The 27800-nt window shown below is 40.0% G+C and overlaps 1 non-coding gene across 1 annotated transcript; it reads left to right on the top strand.

Annotated features, from left to right (window-relative positions):
- The first annotated feature begins 7791 nt into the window (after positions 1–7791).
- On the top strand, positions 7792–7863 carry TRNAH-GUG. Its single transcript has one exon. It is a non-coding gene; the product is annotated as a tRNA-His (tRNA).
- The last annotated feature ends 19937 nt before the right edge of the window (positions 7864–27800 follow it).

Raw genomic sequence — 27800 nt, forward strand, 5'->3', positions numbered from 1 at the left:
TACCCGTGCTGGAGCAAATACTGTGTCAGACGTTCATACCAGGCCCGTGGGGCTTGTTTAAGGCCATAGAGAGCTTTTCGAAGCTTATAGACATAAGAAGGACGTTCTGGGTCTTCAAAACCTTTAGGTTGAGCCGCATAGATATCTTCATGGAGATACCCATTCAGAAACGCTGTCTTGACATCCATCTGATATAATGTAAATCCCAAAATGCATGCGACAGCCAGCAAGATTCTGATTGACTCGAGTCTAGCTACAGGAGCAAATATCTCGTCATAGTCAACCCCTTCAATCTGTGTATAACCTTGAGCCACCAACCGAGCTTTGTTTCTGGCTATATTCCCTGCTTCATCAGTTTTATTTTTAAAGATCCACTTCGTTCCTATTACGTTGACACCATCAGGTCTTGGTACAAGATTCCAGACATGATTTCGCTCAAACTGATGTAGCTCCTCCTGCATTGCATTGATCCACAAATCATCCTGTAGAGCTTCTTTGACATTTTTGGGTTCTATCTTTGAGGTATAGCAGTAAGACCCAGATATTTCTGTCAGATTATTTCTTATTCTGCTTCTGGTTTTCATTCCATCTGAAAGATCTCCAATAATGTTATCTGATGGATGGTTTTTCTGAGTTCTGGTGGGTTTGTCTTTACCAACATCATTCATAAGATCTATCTCTTGTTCCGAACTTTCTAGATCTTCATCTGACGAATCTTGTGGTTTGAGCTGACTGTTGTTATTACTTGCATCTGAATCACTTAGAGGTGACTCTATCACTGTTGAGTCTACTGGTTCTTCTGGATTGTCATCGACAACCACGTTTACTGACTCCATCACAGACTGAGTCCTCTTGTTGTAGACTCTGTAGGCACGACTGTTCGGAGAGTATCCAAGGAAGATGCTCTCATCACTTTTGGGTTCGAACTTCCCTCTTTGTTCTCTGTCAGCCAGCACATAGCACTTTGTCCCAAACACATGAAAGTATTTCAGATTTGGCTTCTTTCCCTTCCAGATCTCATATGGAGTTTTCGTCGTTCCTGGTCTAAGGTAGACCCTATTTATAGTATGACACGATGTGTGAACTGCTTCAACCCAGAAACGTTGTGGTAGATGTGACGCATGTAGCATAACTCTAGCCATTTCCTGTAGCGTTCGATTCTTTCTTTCCACCACTCCATTCTGTTGAGCAGTTCTAGGAGCTGAGAACTCATGTGAGATACCATGCTCGGAGCAGAAGTCTGAATATAGTGAGTTCTCAAATTCCTTTCCATGATCACTCCTCAATCTCTGAACTTTTATAATAGACTCATCCTTTGCCTTCTGAACTCTTATGCACAGAGTCTTGAAGGCCTTGAAAGCTTCTGTCTTTTCTCTCAGAAAGTAAACCCAGCTGTATCGAGAGAAATCGTCTACACACAGAAATATATATTTCTTTCCTCCAATGCTTTCAATCTGTGTTGGCCCCATGAGATCGATATGGACAAGGTCTAGACATTTCTCAGTGGTGATACCTCTTACTGCTTTGTGTGGAGTTTTGATTTGTTTCCCAATAGCACATGCGCCACAAATTTTCTCTGGATCAATTCTGATCTTCGGTACAGCTTTTACTGCTTCCAGTTTTATCAACTTATCCATATCTCTAAAATTTATGTGACCTAGTCTTCTATGCCAGAGTTTTGATTCATCAGATTTGGATAGGTGACAAGCAGTTTCATTTGTCAAAACATAACAGTTGTCTGAAGACTGAGTTCCTTCCATGACAAGTTGATTTGCTGTGTCACTCACTCTGCAGCAGTTACGATCGAAGCATACATTCCAATTTTGATCACATAACTGACTGATGCTAATAAGATTCGCTTTCAACCCACTGACTAGCAAGACTTCTTCTAATTGAGGTAAACCTGGAACATTTAGGACACATTTTCCCAACGATTTTACCCTTTTGTCCATCTCCAAATGTTACAGCTCCACTGCTAGGTTGAACAGCCATCAGACATTTAATGTTTCCTGTCATATGTCTGGAACAACCACTATCGAAATACCATCTAGCATCAATTGTAGATGCAGTCAGAACAATGGTGGGATAGCAGATAACTTCTGACTTTCTGACCCAAACCTGTCTAGTGAATGGTGTAATAGTCTTATTCTGATATTTTTCCTTCCTTTGATCTCTGTAGAAAAAATAGCATTCGGGACGTGTATGACCTTTTGTGTGACAGTAGTGACAAATGGGAGTATAATATTTAACTTTGACAATCTTATTTTTGAATCTCGAATAATGAGATTGATAGGATGATCTGTCCAGGTCAGTGTTAGTACCGTATCTCCTTTCCTTGGTTTGTACTGATTGAGATGACTGTCCTTCTTTATACCAGTGATTTGCTGTGGTCTTAGACATTCCCTCTTTGATGAACTTTGGTGCGTTGTTCGAAGATTCTCCTTGTTCAAATCACAGAACCTTTTTATCATTAGGGTTTCTGCCAGAGTCTAGAATCTTATCTTAGGTAGATGTGGTGTCCATCATCTGTATATTTTTCTTCAAGCTCTCCAACTCCTTGATTAATTTACCTTCTCTGGACCGTATCTGAGTGATGAGATCTTCTTTTATGACCAGTTCAGCATTCAATTTCTTTAGAAGATCATCTCTTTTCTTTAGATCGTCATTCAGATTCTTATTTACTTTCACAAGTTGTTCCCAGCTAGCGACAAGTTTTGTAAATTCTGCCTCAAGTTGAATATGTCTCTCATCAAAATCATCTGTTGATATGTATGATTCTCCATCTGATTGATCTCCATCTGATTGAATGTTTGTGGTAGTGAAGAACGCTACAAAGTTTCCTACATTATCATCTGATTGATCATTTGAAGTTTCCTCCTCATCATCACTAAGAGTAGCTACAGACATAGCCTTTTTCCTTTTAAGATATGTTGCACATTCAGCCTGTATGTGACCGTATCCTTCACATTCCCTACACTGCATTGACCGATTGAGGGGTTTTCCTGTGTCTGTGGCACTGTTTCTGTTTTGTCTCGATCGCCCAGTCTGAGATTGATTGTTCTGTGAGAAGGGTGCTGTTTCAACCTTTTGATATGAAGGTTTGTTGCCTTTGTATTGTGTTCTTGTAGACTGACCTTGACCCTTTCTGTTGAACCCTTTTAAGATTTTCTTGAAGTTTTTGGTTAGGAGAGCTAGGGTTTCATCATCTATGTCGTCTGTGTCAGATTCTCGATCAGCTTCAGCCACAAAAGCTACAGACTTTCCTTTCTTGTTGCTTCCAATATCATCATCAGCAAGAACTTCCAGTTCATATGTGTGCAAGCTTCCCATGAGTTCTCCGACAGTCTTCTTTTCCCAACCTGTGTGTTCCTGAATAGCCGTTACTTTCATTCGAAAACGTTTAGGTAAGGATCTGAGAATCTTTTTGACCACTCTATCATCGGTGAATGGTTCCCCAAGAATTGAGGCTCGGTTCATCAAGTTCTGAACCCTACTGTGGAAGGTAGAAATGGTTTCGTCTTCAGTCATTCTGAGAGCTTCGAATTCTGACAGAACCATTTGCAACTTTGACTGTTTGACATCACTGGTTCCTTCAAATCTGGTTTCAAGAATCTCCCATACCCGTTTAGCCTCTTTTACCCCTGTAACAAGCGTTAAAACAGATTCATGTAGTGATCCAACAATTGAGTTCAGTGCTTTGTGTTCAGATCAGAGGCATTCATTTCATCATCTGTCCAAGTCTCCATGGGTTTTTCTTCAGCAACTCCTTGTGCATTCGGAGTAGTAGGTCGACTCCACCCAGTTAGGATGGTGCAATAAACCCTGGTTCCTTGTGCTTGAAGATATATCTCCATACGAGCCTTCCAGAAAGAGTAGTTGTGACCATCTAGTTCTGGTGGTTTCATACTTGCGTCCATCCTAAAAACAACAACCAGCCAATGAACACACAGACAGACTTCCACAAAAACAGAGAGAATGCAAAACTAAGATAGCCCTTCGGATCAAGTCACTATGTAGACTTAAAAGCTCTGATACCACATGTAATTTTGCATTTCCTCATTTTACGTAAAATATCAGAAATAGTTGGCTGACTTAGAATACTGATTGATTCAGTTAAGCGCCTACTCAGTAATGATATATCATGAAGAGAACATCAGAGAAAACAAACAAACACACAGAACGAACACTCACAATGTTTACCCAGTTCGATACGGTGTGTATCTACGTCTGGGGGACGATCACATAGGCGTCCAATCCACTAAATCATAATCCAATGTACAAAGGTAGATATACAATAATCTTACCCAAGTGCCCCACACAAGGTACAAACCCAGTCTACACAGGTTTAGTGGATTGTTGAAGATGGAGAGCCATGCATACAGAAGTCCAATGAAATCCCTTCACTTGGAGAGCCCACTCTGATGCAGTCCACTTCAGTGACGCTCTATAAGGTTGTTCCCACAACAGTGTGATCTTAGTGTCCTTTCGTCTAAGCAACAGTAACTCTTCTCAAGTTCATCAACTTAATCACCGTGAACATGTTGTATTGAGAAGGTGCATGACAATCAAAGATCTAGTCTCATAAAGCTGATATGGAGTGTTTCTTCTTCTTATTCGGCGTAACCCTAGTTCCTATCAAGAATTGGTACTTATAGATCCTTCAATAAACACTTTCCATAGATGTCTTTGATTGTAGAAGGTAGGACTATAAAAGAGGAATGTAATCTTAGCAGATTAGGTCCATTACCTTCTTTGAAGATACACTGATCGTCTTTCCATACTGGACTGATAATACCGCGTGAGCCTCTTAAGGAAACAGCTTCCCTAAATAAGATCTTCAGTGTCAGTTCTTCTGTTGTTTCTTTTGATTGATCAGATATCTGTAGACCCAACCGGACAAACTCTAAACCAATCTTAGTATGCCATAATAATATTGCCAATTATAATATGGAGTTTTTGAACATAAAAACACTAACATGTTGCATGAACCAAAATGCATGAGCTATATCTATATGTATTTAGTGTGAGTAATCCGAGGTTTTGGAGGACCGTTAGGACTATGTCCTTCCGGAAGAAAAGAGATAAGATAGGATAGAACCGACAAAACATTGAAAAGAGAAAGTAAAGAAAGAATCGGACATTGCGATCCGATATGAAGTAACGAGGTAGATATTCCTGAGTTACTAGGTTGGAAACTGCCCGCCAGGCTTGGAATCCTGGTCAGGGGATGTGCACACTGATAGTTCGATACCTGATTCCACAGAATTTGAGAAATGAACAAAGAGAGTGATTCTGTGGGCGAGATGAGTATTAGGCCGGCTAGATGTCGAGCCCAGATATGTCGATTCACTTTATGGTGAAGTCCTACCTCGTCCATGAGTATAAAGAAAGCGAGTCATTGCGACTCTAAAGAAAGCGAGTCATTCCGACTCTAAAGAAAGCAAGTCATTGCGACTCTAGAGAAAGCGAGTAATTATGACTCTAAGAAACCTCCACAGAAAAGTATATCTTTTTACAAAAGAGTGTATACGTGTATCTACCTATACTTATACTAAAGCACCATGTTCATTCTATTGCATGATCAAGTTAATTGCACGAGATTGCTTATTGAGTATATAATTGCACGAGATTGCATATTGAGTATATGATTGCACGATATTGCATATTGAGTATATGATTGCACGAGATTGCATATTGAGTATATGATTGCACGAGATTGCATGTTGATTATATGATTGCACGAGATTGCATATTGAGTATATGATTGCCCGAGATTGCATGTTGAGTATATAATTGCACGAGATTGCATATTGAGTATATGATTGCATGAGATTTCATATTGAGTATATGATTGCATGAGATTTCATATTGAGTATATGATTGCACGAGATTGCATATTGAGTATATGATAGCATGAGATTGCTTATAGATCACATAATAGCATGAGATTGCTTAGAAATTATATTTTTTTGAATGCTACTAGCTCTATTACATTGTAGTATCTGTTCATATACTTTCTCAACCTACTGAAACACAAAGAGCCAATGACGCCTCCACTGAGGCTTGAACAAACAACCTTCCAAATGAAAGTCCAACCCGGGTACCATTAGAAATTATATGATAGCATGAGATTACTCTAAACTTTAAGAAGTATATTACTAATTATTTCTATAATTTAAACATATCTTGACCAACTATATATCCCATACATTGTTGATTTGCAGTCTATGATAAGTTTAAATATCTGCAAGTAACAAGCTCAAATTTTATTAAACTTTCAATTTCATATAATTTATCAAAAAGTCTAGTATTTTTTTCAATTTCATATAATTTGTATTGAAATTCATATATATATATATATATATATATATATATATATATATATATATATATATATAGGGTCAGGTTTCTGTGAGGTCAGGTCTTCCCGTGCGGTCAGTGCGGCATACACCATTAGGTATGTATAAATGCACCATACAATGTTCGAGAATACACCATTATGTGTGGTGTATTTTTTTTTTGTGGTGTATTTTTTGGTATTTCATTCTGGTGTATTTTCGAACACTGTATGGTGCATTTATGCATACCTAATGGTGTATGTCGCACTGACCGCACGGGAAGACCTGAACTCACATGAACCAAAATCTATATATATATATATATATATATATATATATATATATATATATATATATATATATATATAAGTTAGAAAAAAATGCAGGGTTTTTCATTACTTTAGACAAACACTTGTAATGTCTTCTACCAATACTTCAAAACTGTACCTAACACAAATACAGTACATAATAAATTAGCATTTATGCTAAATAAAAAAAAATGTAGTTCATAAGATTGTATTAAACAAAGTGAACTTAAAAAATAAAATTCTCACTTCTTCTTAGGGTAAATAATCAACAGAAATTTATTAGTGATACCCAAAAAACATATATATGACTTTAAACTATAAGATACCAAGTTTAAGAAAATTGATACAAAATGACAGAAACTTAAAGTCATAATGTCCTATATTAATTTTTTGAGAAATATCATTGCAAAATATGAATACGCAACACAATTAAATATGAATATGCAACACAATTAATAATCATAAAATAATATGTTGGACATTAAACTATAAGCTACCAGGTATTAAAAAAAAAAGATACAAAATGATAGAAAATTAAAACCGAATCTGCATATTTTTTTTTCAACATTTAACACTGAAAAATATGAATAGGATACACAATTAATAAGAGAAATATAGATTATGGTTACAAGGTGCACAATGGATTGCTGAAATCTACCACCTGTGATGCTATTGAGAAATATAGATCACTCATTAGGACAGTGTAATGGTTACAAGGTTGGCTGATCATGTTTTGGAAGCTCAGATTATATGTGGAACGAATGCAGGAACAAAGGTTTTAATTCCTCGAATGTCGTTAACACCTTCTAATTCAAGATTGCCTTTCAAGTTCCAAAGAAAGCAATTTTCTTTTATGTTATCATATGTCATGATAATAAATAAAAGTCAATGGCAAACACTATCACAGGTGGGATTATTTTTGAGAAGGCCGGTCTTTAATCATGGTCAAATGTATGTAGCATTCTCAAGAGTAAGTAAATTTAGGAGATTAAAATTTTTTATATGTGGGGATATTGTAACATCTGTAAGTACGACTAAAAATGTCATATAGAAAGAAGTTTTCAATAATGGGTAATACAATTGCATCTATAATTTGTAATTAGTAATTAGAAAAAAAATGAAAATAATAAGAACATAGTCTAGGGGCGAATGTAGCCAAATGGATTAAGGCGGTGGATTGTGAATCCACTGTGCGGGTTCAATTCCCGTTGTTCGCCCATCGCATCTTACTTAATGGCTAGGTGTGATTTTTGTAATGGAGCTCATAAGAATAATCAAATATATGAAAAAAAATATAGATAGATATGTTATGATATGGATCTGAATTGTGTTATGTGACATCAATTCCATTTGTATGAATGAGATTCGAAGGTCCTCATTGCGTGCATCCAGTGGGTTATGGGCCCACCACTACTTTCATCTGGAAAAGATTCCAGTAGAGATGAGATACAGAGTACTGGTGAGAAGGTGACGCTTGAGTTCAGGCCTATTGATAGTGTTAATACTAATGATGGTAATACTAAAGATGATGCATCTTCTAGCACCGCACCTGTCGTCGAGCTACAACGAGAGTATTCCATTACTATGGATCATCCTAGGAGGACAATTAAAAAACCTGTTATGTATGCTAGTGATGATGAAACCAATTTGGTTACTTATGCTCTTTCAGTCGCGTAGGAAATTGATGGTGATCCATCCTGCTATTCTAAAGCTCTTCCTATTACGAAGTTCAAGCAGTGCTTGAGTTTAGTCGACTGTTCTAGTTGTTAATTTTCACAATCAAATTTGATCCAAGGTGGAGATTGTTAAGAAAATAATTAGTGGCTCATATCTGAAATTGCACCGTGAGACTTGAAATCAACAAATAACGTATTTTTACTTATTTTTTAAGTTATGCACCAGTTACGTTCATTAATTAAACTTGTTTGAACAAATATAAATAATGAAGACAGAAAGCATAAAATAAAGTAAAAACACAGAAGAATTGTTACGCAATTCGGAGCTCCTTCTCCTACGTCTGCGGGGCACCCCACGTCTGCCCAATCCACTATAGATGTTCACCAAAAGAAGTATTGCAAGAGGTAAATACATATGGCCTCAAGCCTTTACCACTACCACTCTTTCTAACACCTATCCAGGACTGACACACGTATGCCTGAACAATCTTCACAAGATGCTTCAGCAGTACCACGTACAGGACATGTATTACAGATTAAATCTTCTTAACAATTAAATAACATAGCAGATTAAATCAGGAAGCTTAGATTCGAAATTGGCAACTTTCCTCTTTGGTGTAGCTTCTTTTTATAGTGAATATTAAGCCTCCCCTTTGATCCTTAATATTAGCCTTTTTCTTGTTCGAATAAACCATAGCCACATCTTTTGTTTTTTCTTTGAAAGCTTCATGCGCTGCTGCTGACTTTCTCTTCATTCACCAATGCATACTGTCCACTCATTTAAGCATCACATGGTCCAACTGAAAATTAATTCTAACAAATCTAATTAACCATCTTAATTAAAAACAAATAATACCACTACTAAATAAAATAGCCAATAAGGTTTAACATGCAATAATTTTACACTTACAATCTCCCCCTTTGGCATTTTATTTGGTAAAACTCAAGTATCAAATACTTTGGGCAAAATTGAAAGTAAAATCAATTTAGTTTTTATTAAGAGCCCTTAGTATAGGTACTGAAAAAGACATAAAGGTAATAAATAAAACAATCTTAAATTTCCCTTTGGACCATATGTGTCAACAATATACCTGAGTAGAGTGCTTCAATCATCCAATCACAACCACGAGTAGAACAGACACATTAGTAAAGAAAGAGCAGTTGTCATAACATAATTCAGTAGAAGATTTTATCATAAAGCTTGTTCATGCGAGTAGTAGTTCAAAACATACATACCATACATATGCCATCATCTATGCATGCCATAAATACTACTACTCCCCCTAACTTAGTGCCTTTTATTTCCAATCAAAAACCACCAAAAGACCAGTTTCCAAACAACCAACATACCAAAATTATCAACCTTCGACCAAAATTTATCAAACAATCTTCTTACAAAAATAACTCCCACTTACTCCAAAAACTCCCCCTTTTTGCCAAATAAATGACAAAGCAAGGAATGGTGAACATCAGCATAGTAGATTAGTTTCAGCGTGCAGACGGGGTGCCCGAACCTGAGTCGTCGTCAGCATCATCAGTTTGATTGGTAGTAGCGCCAGTATCAACCCTCATACTTACTTGCTGGCTTAGTTTATCATTTTCCCCCATATCCAATCTTGCATTATATTGATCAGTATCAAATATCATACACCAAGAGGATAAAGCCTTATAAGCAATCCCATCCAAAATATTCCTCATAAATAATCTCATCAAGTAGATATTCCAAGAATAATCCAAATATGATGATGATTATAAAATGAGACCCCAGAGATTATGATGAGCCAAATAAAACTATAACCGAGATAATCCAAAATTTGAGAAATTCCAGTAAGAGAATCCAATGCATCATATAGCCAAATAAAGGCTTTATACTTGGTGAGAGATTAATAACCATAAACTTCATAACCGGAGACTGATATAATAGCAAGAGATTTACCAAAAGAAGATTACCATAAGAGTAATAGTACCAAAAAGCATACCATATGCAGCAGTCATAGTTAAGCCACTATATCAACCATTTTAACTGCTACTCCCCCTTTCTTACTTACCCCCTTATTCTAACAAAAACAACCAGAACATACCAAACCAAAATTCCAACAATTTTACCAAACAATGTTAACAAATAACATATACACACAAGTCAAGTTGGAGCAGATTAAGTAGATAAACCATACCAAGTAACAAACATATTCAAGCACAAATTCGTAGCAAATAACACAAAAACACACAGTTGGGTCACTCAAGAAAACAGATTGGTAAATAAGGCAGTAAGCACATTCAGGTAAAACATATTCAGCCAGAGATTCAAATAGAGCAAAATCAGGCACAGATTCATATAAATCAACTTCAGGCACAGATTCATATAAATCAACTTCAGGCAAAAATTTATAACAGTTAGCACAATGAGTATACAAGCAAACATAGATACGGTCATGACCGGACCAACAAAAACACATTCGCATTGTAACACATGAGGATACAAATATTAAACAAATTGTATCAAATTTTCATTCAAGTAACCATAGAGAATTCAAAGATTCAACACAAGAAACATCAATAAAATAACCTAAGCAAAAATCAGTTCAAAAGCACTCAAAACAACGCAAGTAGAACATTTAGTAAATACATAGAAAACAGTCAAGAACAAAACACAAAGAATCAATCCGCAATTTTGAGTAGTAGGTAACGAAAAAGGACTTATTGCGAGAAAATTAAAAAAAAATGGAATAGAGGAAAAATCAATCATAGAGAGACACACGCACAAAAAAAAAATATAGATGCAATGTGAGAGCATGTAGGAACAGAACCATTAATTCAAAAGATAAATCCCCTGATCCTGAAATAGATTCTATCACAGATGCAGAATATGACACTGGCAAAGATGATGAATTGTCAACATTTGATGAATGCAAGGATATTGAAGTAGAGAGTACCAAATTAGGTAAAGGAACACATAAAAACTCAGCTTTAGGCATAGGAATATTTGCAGGTATTTCACAAGACACATTAGAGAATGACACCCTAAAAACATTCAAGGAATTAACAAAAGGAATTAGAGAGTAATGAACCTGTAAACTTTATCACCAACGGTGATGACAAAATTAATTTTGAATATGGGTGATCTATTGTGGATGCGTTTTGGAATGTCAATGCCGTCTTGATCAGTGTCAGATTTTGATTCTGGTTCTGGGTCAGGTTCAGATGGCGTGGGTGATTTTGGATCTGGTTCAGGAGTTTCATGAGTTTCAGGATCAGGAGTTTCAGAAAGGTTTGCGTCAGGTTCTGTCACTGACACAGGTTGTGAAACTTCAACAATATCATTCGGTTGATCATCAATTACAACATTTGTAGATTCCATGATGGTCTTGGTCACTTTGTTGTATACAGTATATGCACTGCTGTTCGTTGAATAACCGGGAAAGATCCCCTCGTCGCTTTTTTGTTCAAAATTTTCAACAGGATTTCTATCCTTCAAAATAAAACATCGTGAGAAAAAAGTGTTAAAGTATTTAATATTCGGTTTCTTACCTTTCCATAATTCATACGGTGTTTAACTTGTGCCTGGCCGAAGATAGACTCGGTTGGGGAAGTGACATGCGGTGTCTACAGCTTCTGTCCAGAATTTTTTGAGGTAATCCTTTGGCGTTGAGCAGGACTCGTCCCATTTCTTAAATGGTGCGGTTTTTTCGTTCCACAACTCCGTTTTGTTGGTGAGTCTTTGGGGTAGAATACTCATGAGTACTTCCTGACTGATTGCAGAACTCATCGAACACCTTGTTTTCGAATTCTCTGCCGTGATCACTTCTGATTCGAACAAAGGATTCGTTTCTTTATTTTTGGAGTTTTAATCCCAAAGTTTTGAACGCTTCAGGTGCTTCGGACTTTTCCCTGATAAAAATTACCCACGAAAAGCGTGAAAAGTCATCAACACACACTAGTATGTATTTCTTACCTCCGAAACTTTCAGTTTGAGTTGGACCAACGAGATCCGTGTGAATCAATTCTAGGCACCGACTTGTGTTTATAGTATGCTGAGCTGGATGAAATGATTTGGTTTGTTTCCCAGCTTGGCAGGCACCACAAATGGTTGACTCGACTTTCATCTTGGGTAAGCCACGAACACCGTTTGTTTTTACAAGTTTATCAAGTAGCCTGTAACCGAGATGGCCCATTTTTTTGATGCCATAGCTCATCTTCATCTATGCTGGACCTGCAACACAATATATTATTTGTTAGAATATAGCAATTATCAATTGACCTTTTACCTTCCATAACACATTGGTTTCTCGTGTCCATAACACTGCAGTTGTTTTTGGTGAAGCACACGGTCCAGTTTTGGTCGCATAATTGACTTATGCTGATAAGATTAGCATGAAGTCCACGGACAAGTAGTACTTTGTCCAGCTTTGGCAAGCCAGCTACATTGAGTGTCCCTACGCCAGTAACCTAACCTTTAATGCTGTCACCAAAGGTAACTTCACCTTTGCTGGCATTTACATTACTTAGAAACTTGGCATTTCCTGTCATGTGACGGGAACAACCGCTGTCAAAATACCACTTCTCTTCTCTTCCTGCACTTTTAGAGTGAAAAGAAACACGCGAAATATAGTCAGTCTTTTTAACCCAAATTTGTTTTATAAAGGGTTGGATATTCTTGTGCCTGAACTTCTCGATTCTTTGATCCTTGTAGAAATAGTAGCATTCGGGTCTGGTGTGGCCTCGCAACCTGCAATAATGACATACGGGGTTATAGGGTTTATAATGCAGTTTGTTTGATCTTACTATACCATGGGTGCGTTTCATTGTGCTGGATTCAGGGATATCCTCTGGATCAGGTCCAGATGCCTTGACAAATACCGTTTTGTCTTTGGAGTTGCTTCCTGTGAAACCCAAGCCGAATTTTGCAGAAGTTTTTCTGCCGGAATCAAGGATTTTGTCAAGTGTTGAAGTAGTGTCCATCATTTGGATTTGTCGTTTGTAAGTGCTTAGTTCTTGCTTCAAGGTCTGTACTTCTTATTGGAGTTTTTTTCTCGGTCGGCAGCCTCCTTAAGCAGTACATTCCCAGTTGGTACTTGATTTTGTAACTTTTCTTCTCGATCAGCCGCCTCTTAAAGTAGTACATTCCGAGTCTGTACTTCGCTTTGTAATTTTTCTTCTTTGTCAGCTGCCTCTTTAAGTAGTACATTCCTATCAGCTATTTGAGTTTAATATACTTTGCTAGCATTTATTACAATCTCTATCTCACTAGCTAGTTTACGATTTACTTTTCGTAGGGCTTCCCATTTGGGATACAACTTATTGAACTCAACTTCAAAAGATAAAGCATTTAGTTCCAAATCTTATGCGGAGACATATTCACCACTCTCTGAGTCAGCTCCTTCAACGGATTCAGAACACCCAGTGAGTCGTGCCCGAGATTTCTTCGACATCTGATCCAGCTGGTTCAGCGTCAGGCTCATCATCACTCCAGGTAATGACTGACATAGACTTTTTACGTCTAAGATAGGTGGCACATTATGCTTGTACATGTCCAAAGCCTTCACATTCATAGCACTTAATTCCTTTGTTGTTAGGTTTTTCTTTAGACTGTCTTGGACGTGAGACAGACTGTTTGAAGTTTGATGAACCTGTCCTGGTACCAGCTTTGTAGGATGTTGTTCCTCTTTGTGAATTTTTGGATACCTGTGTCATAATTTTAGAAAATTGTTTAGTCAAGAAAACAACTGTATCATCACCTGTTTCGTCTGAATTAGATACAACATTATTTTCTTCAGCAGCAAAAACAACATTTTTTTGTTTTTTCGTGTGATCAGTTAAGATTTCTATTTCATATGTTCTAAGATTTCCCATTAACTCGGTGACCGTTTTATTCTCCCAGCCTTCATGTTCTTGTATAGCTATGACTTTCATTCTAAACCTGGATAGTAAAGATCTCAGTATCTTCTTAACAAGCCTTGTTTGCGAAAATGGTTCACCAAGAACCATTGCACGATTTGCCAGCTCTTGTACACGTGTGTGAAAGTTGATGATTGTCTCATCCTCATTCATTCGAAGCTCTTCGAAGTCAAACTGGACCAGCTGCAGCTTTGATTGTTTCACCGATGTAGTTCCTTCGTAAGTTGACTCAAGGGCTTCCCAAGCAGCACCTTTAGCTGAAGAGATACCTGCAACAATTGAAAACTGACTTTCATGCATAAGAGAGTAAATTGTGTCTAAAGCCTTATCATTGTTTCCAGCGTTAGTTATCTCTGTTTAAGTCCACTCAGTCTCAGGCTTAGCTACTTCTGTTCCGTCAGTGCTGGAACTGAGTTTAGTGGGATGTGTCCAACCTGACACCACAGACCGCCACACGGCTTCACCTTGAGCTTTTAGGTGCGTACGAGTGCGAGCCTTCCAATAGGCGTAGTTGTCGCATGTCAACTGGGGAATGACTTTAGTTCGATCCATTCTGTAACACTTAACACCCCGTGAGATCAAACAAATAAGCAATAAATAGATAAATAATAAGAGCCGCTGAAGAGATGAATTCAAGAGACACAGAATCGCCAGGTCGATAGACTAATAAATTAAGTGTACAGGCTCTGATACCAATTGAAATTGCACCGTGAGACTTGAAATCAACAAATAACGTATTTTCACTTATTTTTTAAGTTATGCACCAGTTACGTTCATTAATTAAACTTGTTTGAACAAATATAAATAATGAAGACAGTGTAAACACAAAATAGTAAACTTTGTATATATTCACAAAATTCTGTGTACAGCATGTGTATAATTCAAGGTGCAGATACAAGTCTCTGTGTAGTCCTCTGATTCTTCACTATTGTTATCTATTGAAGTGCCTCCGGGATTCAAATAGCGTAGCCTCCGGGATTCAAGTGACGCGTGTCTCCAGGATTCAAATGGTGTAGCTCCCGGGATCCTATTGGCGTGATCCTCAATAGCAAATGTCAAGCTTCGAAGCAATCAACCCTCCAAAACATCAAATTAAAGCGCCTGCAATGGCTTCAAGTTGCCTTAAAGATCCTCAAATGCCTTCAAAAGACTTCAAGATCTTCGAGCCAATCAATTCTGCAAAGCTCCAAAGTACCTGCAATGGATTCAAATTGCCTGCAAAATCAACAAAAATGCCAAGCGTTCTTCAATGCCTTCAAGCTCTTCAAATGCTCTAGTTGTTCTTCAAATGCTCTCAACTCCTCAAGTCTTCAAGTTGTCAAGCGTCGTTCTTCAAGCTCTCAAGTCTTCAAGTTGTTTTCAATGTATTTGAGGTGTGATTTGAAGAATGGAATTGAAGCTCTATTTATAGTGAAGTTTGTAACTAAAATCCCTCAACAAACTCAACTAATATTTATTTAATTAAATTAATTAATTATCTACTAAAATGAACCTTGCCAAAATCAAGTCTAGGTTCATTATTCTATCATCTAATTCAAATTCAAATTAAATTATAATTATCTAATTCAAATATAATAAAATCATATTATATTTAAATTATAATTATAATTATAATTCAATTATGAAATGGGCTTGGACCAATTAATTACTTAATTCAATAGCCCAAATCAAATTTACTTGGACTAATTAAATTAATTTAATTATCATAGCCCAATTAATTAAATTGGAATAATGATTAACCCGGAAATTGGGCTTGATAATGATTTAATCGGTCCACTTGTCGGCTTCAAATTTTCTTTGTCTACAAATTGCCCCCTCGAGACTTTCTTGGACATGCCACTTGAGAGCATACACTGCTTGAAAGTATGTAGGGCATGGAAGTCTCGAAACTATTAGGCCATTTCAACTCGTGCCAAGGAGCCTTGTGGGATATGAGGCAGTTTCGACTCATGCCGGGGAGCCTTGAAGTTATATGAGGCAGTTTTGACTCGTGCCGGGGAGTCTTTAAGGAATATGATGCAGTTTTCAATTCACATTGAGGAAGCTTGAAGAATATTTCCTCCATCACATATTGTGGTATATTGTGTTGAGGCACATTCTTCTCTAGCATACGGGTTGATTAGAGGAATTTTCATCTTCATTCCTTGGTTAGTTGGAGTAATATGGAACCGCTTTGGCACGTAATCCGCCAATGTGACTGGAACTCGTGCTTTTATATGGTGGCCGCAAGTCCTCCCATCAATAGAGCCCTTTGACATTCTTTTCTTGACCCACCTTTTCATAACTTGCTTAGATGGTCGTGTCGCATCATCAACGTGGTGTTGTTTAGCATGCTTAATAACATGCCAAGTATCATACTCGAGTTTGGTATCATAAGACTTGATTGTTAAGAGGGAATAAACACTTGTGTCCTTTTCTATTTCCCTTCACATTGTTCCTCTCAATGAGTAGCGAAGTAGATTTACCGCATGAGATGGAAACTTGATTAGCGCTTGCTATGGCATCTGCAAGTTCAATTCTCCCATCTCGAGCTAACTCCATTACTTTATCCTTAAAGACAAAGAAATTTTCAATTGGATGTCCGACAAGTCTGTGATACTTGCAATAACTCGGATCATCCACCATTGATGCCTCGTGTGGTCGCCTCATTTCTGGCAAATCAACGAGATTGTGCTTTAGTAGCTCATCAAACATATGTGGGACATCAGCATCCAAGAATGGATACTTCTTGTTTTGTCTTTCCCTGAAAGAAAGCCTTCTACTACCCTGCAATAATCTAGAAGCATCCTTAGACTCACTAGTAGCTTCAGTGAATATCCTAGCTGGTTGAATATTCACATGCATAGCATCCATGCTTTCATATTTTTTAAAGGCATTGCCGCCATTTTCAACGTCATCATGACTCTTGCCCCCATTGTAGAAGCTTTGAATGTGTATGTTTTGTCCACCATTAGCTGTTATGTTTAACTCCATATCGTGGGCGCGACTAGATAATTCCTCAAAACTCTTATGTTTGAGCCCTTGGAGGATATATGAGAGCTCGAAGTGCATGCCTTGGATGCACATTTCAATTGCAGAGCTCTGTGATATCTTTTCCTTGCAATTCAAGCATAACTCCCTCCATCTTTCAATGTAAGCAGACGAGCTTTCACCATTCCTTTGACGAGTGGTGGTGAGTTCTAAGAATCTAACGGTTCTTCTTGTGCTGTAGAAGCGGGTCAAGAACTCGCGCTCCATGTCATGCCAGCTATCAATGCAGCTAGGCTCCAAGTCAGTGTACCAATTGAAGGCAGTACCCTTCAAAGAGCGGACGAACTGCTTGACAAGAAGATCTCCATATGTCCCAGCGTCGTTGCATGTTTCCACGAAGTGGACGATGTGTTGTCTTGGATTGCCTTTCCCATCGAATTGTTGAAATGCTGGAGGTTGATATCCAATAGGCATCTTCAAATCCTCTATCCTTTGGGTGTAAGGCTTAGTGTAAGTGTATGAAGGTTTTTCCCCCTCGAGCTTTCCTTTGATAGCTCCCATGATGAACTTGTTAAGCCGATCTACAGGTATCATGCCCCCTGTGACTGGAATGCTCCTGTCCGAACTTTGTATGTGCGAAGTTGATTCCTCGTGCACTGTAGTTCGCCCAATGCAAGTTGGTGAGTGCGAGGCATCTTCTCCTTGAACCTCAGGTTGTTTCCCAAGAGCCCGGATAGTTTCGCCATTCCTTGTGCTCTCGACTTTTTCAGCTAAGTCGTTGATTCTCTTTTCTTGGTTTTGAAGGAGGATGGTGATCCCTTCAAGCGCCTTAGTGATGCTTGCAAGCTGGTCCTCTATAGTTGTCACGCTTGTTGTCATAGCCGGCATGCCTGTATAGATGCGTGACCATTCTGGCGCGACCTTCCACATGCTGGACGACGGCGATGTCGGTGACGAGCCTCCAGTGTTAGCGTTTCCTTTTGGGGATGTTGGACTCCTACTATCATCAGCTCCTTTCAAAGATGTTGGATTCCCGCTATCGGCTGCTTCTTTTGGAGATGGTGGACTCTCGCTAACAGCTGCTCCTTTTGGGGTAGTCGACTTCTCGCTATTAGCCGCTCCTTCTGAGGTAGAAGACTTCTCGCTTTTCGCCCCTTCTTTCGAAGATGTCAGCATCCCGCTGCCAGCTGCTCCTTTCGAAGAAGCCAGCCTCCCGCTATCAGTTTCTCCTTTCGAAGAAGTCAGCCTCCCGCTATCGGTTGCTCCTTTCGAAGATGGTGGACCTGCAACATAAATAGACTTCCTTAGGACGGTAGGGTCCGTTTCGAGTGTTTGAATCATACGTCGAACAATTGACTCAGGCTCCGGCGGTCGCATTCCTAAGCTCCTTGCACGACTCCTGGTTAATGGTGTTTCGGCCTCTCGGTTAGCTTCAGAACCAGTTGTAACACCCCGTGTTACGACCCCTAAAACCGATTAATCATTTAACCAATTGCCCAAAAGAAAGAATTTAATTACAATAATTAACTAGGAAAAGGCCCACCACAGTCCATGGGCCCCCATCTCTAAACACAACCCCAAGTCCTAGAAGGAATAGACCCTAAGTAAGACTCTTAGACATATAAATAGGGAACTTAGAAGGCACCTAGAACCCCCACCACAATAATCTCTCACCACACCAAGAATTCCAAGAATTCCCCTAGGAGAAATCAAGAAAGAAGAAAGCTTAAAGAAAGACCCTTCATATCCAAGGAATTAAATAAGGCTAAGAGGTAACCCATGTCTCAACAAAACCTATTTTCATAGCTATGAATCCCCTCTTAGGATTTCCCCCATATTCATGTGTGATTGATGATTCGTTATATTGATCTTGATAATTGGCATTGTGATTCCATGGGTGATCTTGATGATCTTGAGAGGTTCTTGATGATTATATAGTGTTCTTGATGATTATATGATGTTCTTGATAATTGTATGATGTTCTTGATGATTACGTGATATTCCTACCGAATCTTGATATTAAAGGATGAATTGTGTTCTTATTAAATTAAAAGTGATTAGAACCCTAGGTTGTATCGTGAAATTCGTGTGGTATTATTCTTGGTATATTGGGTGGGAATTCACATGTTTGGGTGTTAATTACGTTTAGAAAAGCATGATAGGATTGGTGCCGTATGTTTCTTGATTTTGATCCGTTAATTGTCTACGTGTGTTATCAATTGCGTTTGAAAGTGTCTAAGCATGGTTTCGGGTTCCACAAAGGTTCCCGGGGCGTTTTTGGTGAAAAAGAGTCAGTGGGGGGTAGGCGACCCGCCACCTACCCGCGGCCTATTTGGGCAACGCCGGCAGCGGGCAGCTGCCCGCCGGCACCCGCTGCCCGGAATGACACCACCGGCGGGCAGCCGGCGGATGAACCCTCGCCCACCGGCTACCCGCTGGAAAATACCCTACCTCGGGCTTCTGGCTTCCCCGTTTGATTTTCCCCCGACCCCCGTGGCGTCCCAACGGACTCCGTCCATCGTGCCTATGTCTAGTTTGATGTTCGGGTACCATTCGTAGGTTGAATGAGTCTTATATATATTGCATGCTAGTGAATCGGTATCCCGTTGGCCTAGGTAGGAGAAGCATGAACCCCTTAGGATTATTCTTAGTATGTGGATGACCACGCATAGGTTTCATTATACGATTTCCTCCCCCTTCCCAATGTGCTAATGTGAGCTGCATGTACTTGCTATGTGTTATGTGTGCATGTTACCCCAATTTGGTTGCGATCAAATTGGTTATACGGGCAGTTGGATGGGTTGAGAACCATACTGACTGTTAACCAGGCCGGTTGCGATCGGTCAGGTATATAAATATTATATAGGGCTGCGGTCCACCGTTTGGTTGCGATCAAACGTTCTACATGAGATGCGGTTCATCTTCCTGGCTGCGGTCAGATGACATACTCTTGGGCTGCGGTCCACTGTTTGGTTGCGTTCAAACTATGATGAGCTGCGGTTCATCGGTCGGTTGCGATCGACCCCTCCGTGTTGTGATACGGGGCAGGGTGCTGTGGGGCCGTGTCAGAGCTATATGCGCTGACCCTCATGTATGGGCATGCGATTGGTCCTGTGGCGCCAACAAAGTGTGCTACGTGATGTGATCAGGAGGATTGATGTATGACTGGTATGAAAACGTGACCATAGGATACATGCTAGTAAACTGTATATGCTTGCTTATGATTATCGGCTGCGCTTATCTATCATATGCTTGTGATTTGTCTACGTTTGGTTATGTCTGTTAGTTGTGGTTACCCCTATCTGTCGAGTCTATTCCGTGATTTGAAAGCTAGAGTCTCTTAGGTTATATCTTCATGCTTCGAAATGGTTTTTCGTATATCTATGTATATATCTATATGTATTGTATTTCAACGCGTTGGAGTGGGTTACCAGCATCTCTCGCTGAACAGATATATTTGGCTTTCAGGCACAGAAGAGTAGACACTGGAGCACGCTAGAACCCTGGAGTGTAGAAGTAGATAGTTTTCCTTTCGGCCTGCGTGCCATGTTATGCATTCCCTTTATTAAGGATATTAGTTAGTTAGCCTGTGCACCTGAGTTCTCCAGCTCAGGTGTGGCATAGCACCCCGTACTCTTTGTATCGTATTTTGAGATTTAATGAGATTCTACCTTTATTATATAAGTTTTAAAAGTCTTGAAAATCTGGGGTGTTACACCAGTTGTTGATGAAGACTTGGAACTAGCGGCTTGAGCATAAGACTTCTTGAACATTGAGCTTCTTGACGCCATTCCGGTTGCTAGTAGAGTTGCTTGCTGATGTAGATCGATAGTGAAGAGATGAGAGTGTTAGTTATATTATTATTATTATTCTTATTATGTTACAATTGTAATAGTCAATGTTGTTATAGAATAGTGTAGTTAGTTTAGACTTTTACTCAGTGTTAGTTAGAGGTCTATTTCTGATATACTTGTAGCTCCTATTCTATTGCTTAATTCAATTGTCGATTCACATCTTTCATCTGGTATCAAGTCAGGTGTAGAATCTCTCTCCACCACTAAATTTACCCCCTCTCACCTCCACCTTCCGTCAGCATGGCTTCAAGCTCATCGGAACGCACTGTCTCGGCCGCCGGTTCTCCGTCTCCGGCCAGCGCCAATCCTCTCAACGGGGCGCACCATTTTGTGTCCATGAAGCTGAATTTCCGTAACTTTCTCTACTGGCGTACGCAACTGCTCCCATTCCTCCGGAGTCAGGACCTGCTCGGCTACGTCGATGGAACCATCCCGTGTCCGCCGGCCATCATCCGCCGAATCCTCTTCCGCGGTTGCTACGGTTGTCGTCACTCCCAATCCAGCGTTCAAAATATGGGACAAACAAGACCAATCAATCTTGTCTCTCCTTATTTCCGCGATGTCATATGAGGTTCTCCATCTCGCGGTTGGGCACAACACATCGGCGGAAGTCTGGGCGTCGATAACTCAAGCCCTCGGCTCGTCCAGTCAGGCGAGATGCCTGAGCCTCCTCGGGCAATTCCAGATGCTACGCCAGGGGAATGCAACGATCGCGGATTATCTGGGCCGCACGCAAATGCTTGACGAGGCTCTCGTTCAGGCTGGCAGACCGCTCTCTTTAATGGAGCAAAATTTATATGTGTTCCGCGGGCTCAGACCGGAACTCAAAGCGATCGCGGCCTCTCTCACTGCTTCCGGGAATCCGGTAACGCTCGCTCACTTATCTGACCATTTGCAGGCACACGAGTTTATACTCGTAGATGATTACCCCTCGGCGGTTGAGCCCGGTGTTCCGGCGACCGCGATGTATGCTGGCCGAGCACCGAAAAATGGCGGCAGGCAGACACAGAACCACTGTGGGCGCGGTGGTCGAGGAAGACAGGGACGTGGCGGCCGTAACGGGAATCCGAGGTGCCAAATTTGCCGTTCGCATGGCCATACGGCTGTGTACTGCTTTAAACGATACAGTACACAGCCGCCTCAGGCGCACATGGCCGTGTCCGGGGAAGCTCCGGCGTCGTCGACTTCAGGTTCGGACGGCTGGTTCCCGGACACTGGCGCCACCGCACACGCGACACCGGATGCAGGTATGATGCAGCATTCCGAGGAGTATGGGGGATCAGATGTGCTACGAGTTGGAAACGGGGCAGGTTCGGCAATCTCACGTGTCGGTCGTGCATTAATTCCTTCCGTATCTAAAAATTTATATCTGTCTGATATTTTACACGTACCAAGTTTGTCTGTTCCTCTCTTATCCGTTAACAAGTTTACGTCTGAAAACAGGGTCTTTTTTGAATTTCATTCTGACTGCTTTTTTGTGAAGGACTCCACAACCAAAGCAGTTCTTCTTAAAGGTCTTGCATCGGGCGGACTATATAAGCTCTCGGTTTCCCGGACTCATCACGCGTTCGTCAGTTCCCGTGCTACACCCACTGTGTGGCATCGTCGTCTTGGGCATCCCCACAAATTCGTTCAAAATAAAATTCTACAGAACTGTCCGGTTGAGTCCAATAAAGCCGAGTCCGTGGAGTCATGTGCAGCTTGCCATCTTGGGAAATCAGCAAGATTTAAATTAGATAGGGTTCCAAATAAAAGTGAAAATGTATTAGATTTGGTTTTTACCGACATATGGGGTCCATCACCTGTAATATCTACAAATGGTTTTCGATATTTCGTTCTGTTTGTAGATGATTTTTCCTGTTTCTGCTGGTTTTACCCATTAAGGGTGAAATCAGATATTTATAAAAATTTTGATTCGTTTCGGGTCCTGGTAGAGCGACAGTTCTCGCGCTCTATCAAATCAATTCAGTCGGACTTAGGGGGTGAATACCGCAAACTGCACAATACGTTTCAAACATTGGGAATTAATCACCGTCAATCATGTGCCTATACACATGAACAAAACGGCCGTGTGGAGCGCCGGAATAGACACATTGTCGAAACCGGGCTTGCTCTCCTTGCTGCAGGCAAAGTCCCGCAACAATACTGGGACTACGCCTTTGAAACGGCCACCTGTTTAATCAATTTTCTAACTTCGTCTGCTATTCAGTTTAATAGTCCATACACTCGTCTCTATAATACACCACCACCCTACACTTTTCTTCGTGTCTTCGGGTGCAGGTGTTACCCTTTCTTACGCCCATACAACAGGCATAAGATTGAGTATCGCTCAGCACCCTGCGTCTTCTTAGGTTACCCAAACTCATTTAGGGGATATAGATGCATCGACTTGGCGAGTGGGAAAACCTACATCTGTCGCCATGTCCGATTTGACGAAAGTGTGTTTCCTTTTGAAACAGGCAATGTGATGCAGGGACCACCGCCAACACCTGCGGTGCCTTGGGCTTCTAGGCCCATTATTTCGTACTCTCCACCGGACTCTGAACCACCGGCACCTGCACGGGCACCAGGTCCTGAACCTTTGCCCTTGGCTAGTATACCGCCACCTTTGGCCATTACTCACACCGCACCTGCCAAACCTCGAGCTCGTAGGGCTCGTACTCAGCCTGTAAGCCGAGATCATGTAATGCGTCTCCGACATATGACTAAAGGTACAAGTGAGCCGTTTCAGGCATTAACAGTAACTACTGATCCGTCTTGCTACTCCCAGGCAGTTGGGCACTCTCATTGGCGGGAGGCAATGGATCTAGAATTTAATGCCCTGTTACATAACCATACCTGGCGGTTAGTGGCACCAGAACCACATATGAATATTATTGGGTGTAAGTGGGTATTCAGGACTAAGCGCAATGCCGATGGCTCGGTAGAGCGTTATAAAGCCCGTCTTGTTGCAAAAGGGTTCAACCAAGTAGCAGGGGAGGATTTCTTTGACACGTTTAGCCCCGTGGTCAAACCCACCACGGTGCGTATGCTTTTTTCTCTTGCTGTGTCAAACATGTGGACACTACGTCAGTTAGACGTCCACAATGCCTTCTTAAACGGGCATCTGGCAGAAACAGTGTATATGAAACAACCCCCAGGGTACGAGGATCCAACTAATCCTGGTCATGTCTGTTTACTTCAACGGTCTCTCTATGGCCTTAAACAGGCTCCCCGGGCCTGGTTTAAAAGGCTACAGTATTTCTTACTTTCTACGGGGTTCAGGGCTTCTAAAACCGATGTCTCCTTATTCTACTATACTAAGGGGGCTTCTCGGGTTTACTTACTGGTTTACGTAGATGACATTATTATGATGAGCGATGACACTGTTTTGGTTCGTGACTTATTACATCGTCTTGCCTCGGTCTTTAAAATCCGAGATCTTGGAGTGCCAGGTTTCTTCTTAGGGATCGAGACAGTGACCGATGGGGATAATATTATTCTTTCACAGCGCCGATATATGTCTGATTTGCTTGGTCGGTTGGGCATGATTGACTGTAAGCCACTGGCAACACCGGCTGCGGTCACCAAGGCCGTTACTCCCTCTGACGAGCTGTTTGACAATACGACACAATATCATCGCGTCGTGGGGGCTTTACAGTACCTCACCATTACTAGACCAGACTTGTCCTATGCGGTGAACCGACTCTGTCAATTTATGCATGCGCCAACAGTTGATCATTGGGGTCTGGTTAAGCGAGTACTACGTTACATTAAAGGCACGATTCACTACGGGTTACGGTTAATACCATCCTCTTCGACTACTATACATGCCTTTTCGGACTCTGATTGGGCCGGGTGTCCAATAGATAGGAAGAGCACAAGTGGGTTTGCAGTTTATTTGGGGTCTAACCTCATTCCTGGTTATCGAAGAAGCAACGTACTGTTGCTAGCTCTTCTACCGAGGCAGAGTATAAGGCACTAGCAGATGTTTCGGCCGAGGTTACTTGGGTGGTTTCCTTACTATGTGAACTTGGGTTACATTCTGGTCAACCAGCTACCTTGTGGTGAGATAATCTTGGGGCTACCTACCTCTGCGCTAATCCGGTATTCCATGCACGTACGAAACATGTGGAGATTGACTACCATTTTGTCCGAGATAAGGTTGCATCCGGAGATTTCGTCGTCAACTATGTTTCTACTACAGATCAGCTAGCAGACATTCTCACCAAACCGTTACGTGCTCCACGCTTTGCTACTTTGCGGGACAAGCTGAATGTTGTGTTGCACCCACCATCAGCTTGAGGGGGTGTGTTAGTTATATTATTATTATTATTCTTATTATGTTACAATTGTAATAGTCAATGTTGTTATAGAATAGTGTAGTTAGTTTAGACTTTTACTCAGTGTTAGTTAGAGGTCTATTTCTGATATACTTGTAGCTCATATTCTATTGCTTAATTCAATTGTCGATTCACATCTTTCAACGAGAGGCAGAGCGGTCCCATTCGGCGTGCCAAAATCTGTAAACACAAAATAGTAAACTTTGTATATATTCACAAAATTCTGTGTACAGCATGTGTATAATTATATTCAAGGTGCAGGTACAAGTCTCTGTGTAGTCCTCTGATTCTTCACTATTGTTATCTATTGAAGTGCCTCCGGGATTCAAATAGCGTAGCCTCCGGGATTCAAGTGACGCGTGTCTCCAGGATTCAAATGGTGTAGCTCCAGGGATCCTATTGGCGTGATCCTCAATAGCAAATGTCAAGCTTCGAAGCAATCAACCCTCCAAAACATCAAATTAAAGCGCCTGCAATGGCTTCAAGTTGCCTTAAAGATCCTCAAATGCCTTCAAAAGACTTCAAGATCTTCGAGACAATCAATTCTGCAAAGCTCCAAAGTACCTGCAATGGATTCAAATTGCCTGCAAAATCAACAAAAATGCCAAGCGTTCTTCAATGCCTTCAAGCTCTTCAAATGCTCTAGTTGTTCTTCAAATGCTCTCAACTCCTCAAGTCTTCAAGTTGTCAAGCGTCGTTCTTCAAGCTCTCAAGTCTTCAAGTTGTTTTCAATGTATTTGAGGTGTGATTTGAAGAATGGAATTGAAGCTCTATTTATAGTGAAGTTTGTAACTAAAATCCCTCAACAAACTCAACTAATATTTATTTAATTAAATTAATTAATTATCTACTAAAATGAACCTTGCCAAAATCAAGTCTAGGTTCATTATTCTATCATCTAATTCAAATTCAAATTAAATTATAAATATCTAATTCAAATATAATAAAATCATATTATATTTAAATTATAATTATAATTATAATTCAATTATGAAATGGGCTTGGACCAATTAATTACTTAATTCAATAGCCCAAATCAAATTTACTTGGACTAATTAAATTAATTTAATTATCATAGCCCAATTAATTAAATTGGACTAATGATTAACCCTGAAATTGGGCTTTATAATGATTTAATCGGTCCACTTGTCGGTTTCAAATTTTCTGTGTCTACAGACAGAAAGCATAAAATAAAGTAAAAACACAGAAGAATTGTTACGCAGTTCGGAGCTCCTTCTCCTACGTCTGTGGGGCACCCCACGTCTGCCCAATCCACTATAGATGTTCACCAAAAGAAATATTACAAGAGGTAAATACAGATGGCCTCCAGCCTTTACCACTACCACTCTTTCTAACACCTATCGAGGACTGACACACGTATTCCTGAACAATCTTCACAAGATGCTTCAGCAGTACCACGTACAGGACATGTATTACAGATTAAATCTTCTTGAAACAATTAAATAACATAGCAGATTAAATCAGGAAGCTTTGTAAGGAAAGTGTGCTCTCAGAATTGTAGATTCGAAATTGGCAACTTTCCTCTTTGGTGTAGCTTCTTTTTATAGTGAATATTAAGCCTTCTTTATTAATTTATGTAAAGAATTTAAGAACTGAGCGCATAAGTCCTTATAGAAAATGCTGTACTCTATATATTATTATATGGTACTCTGTACGGAGCAGTCTCAAGAGTAAGTAAATTTAGAAGATTAAAAATTTTGATATGTGGGGATATTGTAACATCTGTAAGTACGACTAAAAATGTCGTATAGAAAGAAGTTTTCAATAATGGGTAATACAATTGCATCTATAATTTCTAATTAGTAATTAGAAAAAAAAATGAAAAAAAATAAGAACATAGTCTGGGGGCGGATGTAGCCAAATGGATTAAGGCGGTGGATTGTGAATCCACTGTGCGGGTTCAATTCCTGTCGTTCGCCCATCGCATCTTACATAATGGCTAGGTGCGATTTTTGTAATGGAGCTCATAAGAATAATCAAATATATGGAAAAAAAATATAGATAGATATGTTATGATATGGATCTGAATTGTGTTATGTGACACCAATTCGTTATGTATGGATGAGATTCCAAGGTCCTCATTGCGTGCAACCAGTGGGAATTGAACCTACGTGCATATATTATTTCATATATTATAGTATCAGGTTTCGATCCTGGGACCTGTGGGTTATGGGCCCACCACTACTTTCTTCTAAATATATATTTCCCTTATTCCTAATTCTTTTGTCATTATTATATTTTGCCTATTATTTAACTTCTATAATTCTCAATTTTCGATTCTTTGCTTCCGCATTATTCCGCTATATTCCTAACAAGAATAATGTTAATCTTTTGTCTAGGCACTCATATGTCCGTGCATCGCATATAATTGCCCCGCGCGAATGTTAATCTTTTGTCTATATCATATGTCCGTGCA

Source organism: Ipomoea nil, unplaced genomic scaffold, assembly GCF_001879475.1.
Source record: "Ipomoea nil cultivar Tokyo-kokei standard unplaced genomic scaffold, Asagao_1.1 scaffold3170, whole genome shotgun sequence".
Classification (NCBI taxonomy): Eukaryota; Viridiplantae; Streptophyta; class Magnoliopsida; order Solanales; family Convolvulaceae; genus Ipomoea; species Ipomoea nil.